General features: G+C 49.4%; 2 non-coding genes across 2 annotated transcripts; both read left to right on the top strand.

The window, feature by feature from the left end:
- The first annotated feature begins 2510 nt into the window (after positions 1-2510).
- Positions 2511-4435, top strand: LOC143220203 (small subunit ribosomal RNA). The gene has a single exon (XR_013011592.1). It is a non-coding gene; the product is annotated as a small subunit ribosomal RNA (ribosomal RNA).
- Positions 4436-6836: 2401 nt separating this feature from the next.
- LOC143220212 (5.8S ribosomal RNA) lies at positions 6837-6991 on the top strand. The gene has a single exon (XR_013011597.1). It is a non-coding gene; the product is annotated as a 5.8S ribosomal RNA (ribosomal RNA).
- The last annotated feature ends 148 nt before the right edge of the window (positions 6992-7139 follow it).

Consider the following 7139-nt stretch of genomic DNA (forward strand, 5'->3'; position numbering starts at 1 on the left):
CGACTGGGCGTACGCCCGTACGCGCATCGGCTCTCCGGAGCGACACGACTGGATGTTAGGTAGCATTTACATAGGGGCTTGCTGCCGATAATACTTATTGGACATGCTCGTCCGCGTTCCGGAGCGACGCTACCGGAATTGTTTTGCGTTTGAGTACGGTACGTCGGAGTTATGCGACTGGGCGTACGGCTGTACGCGCATCGGCGCTCCGGAGCGACACGACCGGACCAGCTTTGCAGTTTTATACCGCGCATCCGAGCGACACGACTGGATGATAGATCGCATGCACATAGGGGCTTGCTATCGAAATACTTATTGCGCATGCTCATTCGCTTTCCGGAGCGACTAGACTGGAGTGGACTTGCTTCTTAAGTACGGTGCTGTCGGAGCTATGCGACTGGGCGTACGCCCGTACGCGCATCGGCTCGCCGGAGCGACACGACTGGATGTTAGGTAGCATTTACATAGGGGCTTGCTGCCGATAATACTTATTGGACATGCTCATTCGCGTTCCGGAGCGACGAGACTGGAGTGGACTTGCTTTTTAAGTACGGTACTGTCGGAGCTATGCGACTGGGCGTACTACCGTACGCGCATCGGCTCTCCGGAGCGACACGACTGGATGTTAGGTTGCATTTACATAGGGGCTTGCTGCCGATAATACTTATTGGACATGCTCATTCGCGTTCCGGAGCGACGAGACTGGAGTGGACTTGCTTTTTAAGTACGGTACTGTCGGAGCTATGCGACTGAGCGTACGCCCGTACGCGCATCGGCGCTCCGGAGCGACATGACCGGACTCGCTTTGCAGTTTTATACCGCGCATCGGAGCGACACGACTGAAGTGTACTTGCTTTTTAAGTACGTTATGTCGGAGTTATGCGACTGGGCGTACGCCCGTACGCGCATCGGCGCTCCGGAGCGACACGACCGGACCAGCTTTGCAGTTTCATACCGCGCATCGGAGCGACACGACTGGAGTGTACTTGCTTTTGCGTACGTTACGTCGGAGTTATGCGACTGGGCGTACGCCCGTATGAGCATCGGCGCGCCGGAGCGACACGACCGGGCCGTCCGTGTAGTTGCGGACGTCGCGTCGGAGCGACATGACTGGAGGTTTTTCTTTAATTTCTTTAAAATTAATGTTACAACCTGTACATTTTATTGTAGTGTTCCGTTTAATAGACGTATTTGAAGTTATTGTTGGCACATTTTCGATTCTTCATTAATTTTTAATTTTCTCGAATTATTTACTTATTTCGGTTCGATCATAAAAATTGTATTTTTTCATAAAAATACCTTTGGAATTAATTCCGTATACGTTTATGGCAATAGTTTGTTAATTATGTTGTTACTTTGTTTGGTTGTTGGTTTAGTTACACCGAGTCCAAGTTCGAGCGTGCATTGCGGCCTGTCCCCCACTGCGGAGGTTTCGCACCGTAAGCGCCCGTGCGTCAGCCCGTCCGGGGCCGGCGTGCCTGCCGGCCCTTTCGTATCTATAAGAGAGGGTACGGTCCGGACGGGCCGGGCGGAGCAGTGTCGGGCGTGTGGCTATTCTATGACCTCGGTTGAGAAGCAGTCTACCGCTCCTCGTGATATATACAATATCTCGACTGTTCTGACCCGTGTTGCGTTCGGAGTTTGTTCTCCACACTGCATTGCCTCCGGGACGGTGTCTAGTACCGAATGTCCCATTTGGAGGCGAGCATCCCACAGGGATGTTGGTGACTGTATGCATTTATAATGGTGTGTACATGTACTCACTGAGCATCATCTCATCCACTCCGAGCGATTGGACCTTTTTATAGAAATAATGTACTTGTGGATTATATTTCTTCAAATGTAATTCCATAAATAATATAAGTACGAAACGCGCCGTCGGAGCCTCGCAACCTTCGTCGGCGCGCGTAGTACCAGGCCCAGAGATTGAGTTGAAGTTAAGGTACGGCTACCATTGATGGTATGACCAGCATGCACACTTACGCGCTTCCTCGTTTATGTCCAGCATGCACTCTTCTACGCGCTTGTCTTTTTATACTGCCCAGCGTGAGAGTGATACGTGCTTCCACGATTATAACTATTCAGCGCGGTGTGATACGTGCTTGCCGTCGATGTGATCCGTATCCAATTGATCTTATTAATGAAACGTTGGACGTGTGTGTTGTGATGTCGGTGAAGGATGGAGGAAAGAGAGGAGAGAGAAACGAGGGATAGAAAGAGGAGCAAAAGTGTTTTATCTATCCATAATGGGAGGAGGAAAGGAGGAGACGGAAGGAAGAGAGGAAGGAGAAAACGAGTCGTGAGAGAAGTTGTTGAGTGGAGACAAAGTTTTGAGGAGAATAAATATTACATTGAACGTTGGGAAAAGGAGTTACTTGTGTAAACCAACGAAAATTTGTACACACGTTTTGAGGGTCTCGTCGATCGGTAATCGGAAAGAGTACCGACGACGGATGGTATCGTAATATTATATGATATTACGTCCAGACATACAACGTTCTTTAATAAGATCCCTGGTTGATCCTGCCAGTAGTCATATGCTTGTCTCAAAGATTAAGCCATGCATGTCTCAGTACATGCCGAATTAAGGTGAAACCGCGAATGGCTCATTAAATCAGTTATGGTTTCTTAGATCGTACCCACATTTACTTGGATAACTGTGGTAATTCTAGAGCTAATACATGCAAACCAGAGTTCCGACCAGAGATGGGAGGAACGCTTTTATTAGATCAAAACCAATCGGTGGCGGATGGCTTGCTGTTCGTCCATCGTTTGCTTTGGTGACTCTGAATAACTTTGTGCTGATCGCATGGTCATCTAGCACCGGCGACGCATCTTTCAAATGTCTGCCTTATCAACTGTCGATGGTAGGTTCTGCGCCTACCATGGTTGTAACGGGTAACGGGGAATCAGGGTTCGATTCCGGAGAGGGAGCCTGAGAAACGGCTACCACATCCAAGGAAGGCAGCAGGCGCGCAAATTACCCACTCCCGGCACGGGGAGGTAGTGACGAAAAATAACGATACGGGACTCATCCGAGGCCCCGTAATCGGAATGAGTACACTTTAAATCCTTTAACGAGGACCAATTGGAGGGCAAGTCTGGTGCCAGCAGCCGCGGTAATTCCAGCTCCAATAGCGTATATTAAAGTTGTTGCGGTTAAAAAGCTCGTAGTTGAATCTGTGTGTCACGGTGTCGGTTCACCGCTCGCGGTGCTTAACTGACATTACGTGGTACGTCCTATCGGTGGGCTTAGCTCCTTGCGGGCGGTCCAACTAATATCCCATCGCGGTGCTCTTTACCGGGTGTCGAGGTGGGCCGATACGTTTACTTTGAACAAATTAGAGTGCTTAAAGCAGGCTACCTTCGCCTGAATATTCTGTGCATGGAATAATGGAATAGGACCTCGGTTCTATTTTGTTGGTTTTCGGAACCCCGAGGTAATGATTAATAGGGACAGATGGGGGCATTCGTATTGCGACGTTAGAGGTGAAATTCTTGGATCGTCGCAAGACGGACAGAAGCGAAAGCATTTGCCAAAAATGTTTTCATTAATCAAGAACGAAAGTTAGAGGTTCGAAGGCGATCAGATACCGCCCTAGTTCTAACCATAAACGATGCCAGCTAGCGATCCGCCGAAGTTCCTCCGATGACTCGGCGGGCAGCTTCCGGGAAACCAAAGCTTTTGGGTTCCGGGGGAAGTATGGTTGCAAAGCTGAAACTTAAAGGAATTGACGGAAGGGCACCACCAGGAGTGGAGCCTGCGGCTTAATTTGACTCAACACGGGAAACCTCACCAGGCCCGGACACCGGAAGGATTGACAGATTGATAGCTCTTTCTTGATTCGGGGTGGGTGGTGGTGCATGGCCGTTCTTAGTTGGTGGAGCGATTTGTCTGGTTAATTCCGATAACGAACGAGACTCTAGCCTGCTAAATAGACGTAACTTATGGTATCTCGAAGGCCCCCGGCTTCGGTCGGTGGGTTTTTACTACCAACGTACAAACAAATCTTCTTAGAGGAACAGGCGGCTTCTAGCCGCACGAGATTGAGCAATAACAGGTCTGTGATGCCCTTAGATGTTCTGGGCCGCACGCGCGCTACACTGAAGGAATCAACGTGTTTTCCCTGACCGAAAGGCCCGGGTAACCCGCTGAACCTCCTTCGTGCTAGGGATTGGGGCTTGCAATTATTCCCCATGAACGAGGAATTCCCAGTAAGCGCGAGTCATAAGCTCGCGTTGATTACGTCCCTGCCCTTTGTACACACCGCCCGTCGCTACTACCGGTTGAATGATTTAGTGAGGTCTTCGGACTGGTGCGCGGCCAATGCCTCGGCATTGCCGATGTTACCGGGAAGATGACCAAACTTGATCATTTAGAGGAAGTAAAAGTCGTAACAAGGTTTCCGTAGGTGAACCTGCGGAAGGATCATTAACGATACTCAAACCAAGAGATCGTAAAAATGTAACTATGACACGCTTATATTTATGGCCACGGAGTAAAAGGCTTACGCGAGAAGTTTAAATCCTTCCGTCCGGATCTCCGTTGACCAAAACACATGATTCGGAACGAATCATTAAACAGATACCAAAAAGAAAAAAAAAAATACTCTCGAACGAATAGTAGTCACCGGGGATGACGGCTTACGTGCGGAGGTATCGAAGCCTTCCGTCCGTCTTTCCGGTGACTCAATGGAGGAGAACAGCAGCCGCGCGCGTCCGGCTTCGAAAGTAAAGAAGAAGGTCTCTCTTTCTCGATTTCGGGATGACGGATGAACACAATTGCACAAACAATTTATGACTGAAGGGAGGCAGTCATGTATATATCAAAGAAATTGGCGCTTGCGTGAAGGTCGTATACAGAAGGACCCGCCGCCACTAAACGAAATAAAACGAAATGCCTCGTGTCAGAGAGACGATGAACCTTCTTCCCTTTCGTTTACCGTGTACGAGGCGTACGTTTGTTCTCCAACGTGTGCGAAACGGGACATCGAAAGGATGCCTCTGCGGGATCGAACGAAGCGGACGGTACGAGAGTTCGTGTACGTTAAAGAGCGAGTAGCGCGTCGAACGAGAGGAGAAGGAACGAGCCGCCGTCGAAATACGTTTCGCGACGTTTCCTTCGAATTATACGAATCGACCTCTTGTCTCTTTGCACCTTATACTTTCTCTCTATCTCGTCTTGTTTCCTACCCGCAGTGATTGTATCTTCTTTCGAAAGTGATGTGTCCCAATCGACGAAACCACGTATACGCGTGGATCGGGTAACCTTAGAACAAGAAGCATCTTGTGTCGATGTGAGCCCGCTTTATTCGCTTCTACGCTCCAAGTTGATCTGAATCTCGTTCAGAGGAGGGGAGTATAGATCGGTTGTGCAGCCTCGTTGCCGTGAGTCGGACACCCGCGTGCCTTGACGATAATGAAATGGGAGAATGCTTTCATATCGTCCCAGGCAGTTGGGACGAAAGACCGCTTCGAGGCCGACCGTGTCTAGGTCCTCATCGAATTTTAACCTGAACGCATTTTCTCGTCAACATGTGTTCGGATCTCATCTGAATTTCGTTCAGAGGAGGGGAGTATAGATCGGTTGTGCAGCCTCGTTGCCGTGAGTCGGACACCCACGTGCCTTGACGATAATGAAATGGGAGAATGCTTTCATATCGTCCCAGGCAGTTGGGACGAAAGACCCCGCTTCGAGGCCGACCGCGTCTAGGTCCTCATCGAATATACTTACCTGAACGTATTTTCTCATGAACATGGTCGGATATATCAATCTGAATTTCGTTCAGAGGGGAGGACAGATCCCGGTTGTGTAGCCTCGTTGCCGTGAGTCGGACACCCATTGCCTCCTTGACGATAATGAAACGGGAGAATGCTTTCGTATCGTCGCCGGAAGTTGTGGGACGAAAAAGACCGCTTCGAGGCCGACCGCGTCTATTAGGTCCTCATCGAATTTTTACCTGAACGTATTTTCTCACGAATATGTCGGATCTGATCTGAATCCCGTTCAGAGGGAGGATCAAAAGATATAATATCGGTTGTGCAGCCTCGTTGCCGTGAGTCGGACACCCATGCCGTGACGATAATGAAATGGGGAAATGGAGAATGCTTTCGTATCGTCGCTGGAAGTTGGGACGAAGGACCGCTCCGAGGCCGACCGCGTCTTAAGGTCCCCCATCGAATTTTTACCTGAACGGAGGGGGCATTTTTCTCATCAAAACATGTCGAATGTGATCTGAATTTCGTTCAGAGGGAGGACAAAGATAATAATAATCGGTTGTGTAGCTCGTTGCGTGAGTCGGATACACACCCATGCCGTGACGATAATGAAATGGGAGAATGCTTTCGTATCGTCGCTGGAAGTTGGGTCGAACGACCGCTTAGAGGCCGACCGCGTCTGGGTCCCCATCGAATTTTTTACCTGATCGTATTTTCTCATCAACATAATATCGAATCATGTTTTATATTGAAAGAAATGATAGTAGAAGCGAATTGGCCTCTGCCGCATTATGCTTGTTCTGGACGTCGCCTCAAGGTTCCAGTAATCGGGGTTTCCCCGTCGTTTTCCTTGTGTTTGCGATGTTCGATGGTTTTCTATATAAGGTTCTCTTATATAATGTTCTTTACGCCCGGCCGAAGGATGCGTGTGCCAAGCACACGCCCCGACGGCTTCGTCGTGGACATATATTGTGTCGTCGATATTTTCCGTCGAACGAGTCTACGCCACTCGTTCGGCGCGGCGACGCCCGCATCTCCGACTTCCGTTGGTCGGAGGTGTTAGGGTACCGATTTCTAAACGAGTACTTGAGTTGAATATTATTCAATATATATACGATTACCCTGAACGGTGGATCACTTGGCTCGTGGGTCGATGAAGAACGCAGCTAATTGCGCGTCAACGTGTGAACTGCAGGACACATGAACATCGACATTTCGAACGCACATTGCGGTCCACGGATACAATTCCTGGACCACGCCTGGCTGAGGGTCGTTCACGTAACCCATATACTGCTTGCGTTGCGTTTCGTTCCACTCTCTCTCTTTATTATCTTTCATCCTTCACGACCATCCCCGCCGTCCGTTCACGAAATAGAACGGTTCAAGTGCGGGTACCAGAGAAAAGATGAACAGAGAAAGGA

Source organism: Lasioglossum baleicum, unplaced genomic scaffold (genome assembly GCF_051020765.1).
Source record: "Lasioglossum baleicum unplaced genomic scaffold, iyLasBale1 scaffold0376, whole genome shotgun sequence".
Classification (NCBI taxonomy): Eukaryota; Metazoa; Arthropoda; class Insecta; order Hymenoptera; family Halictidae; genus Lasioglossum; species Lasioglossum baleicum.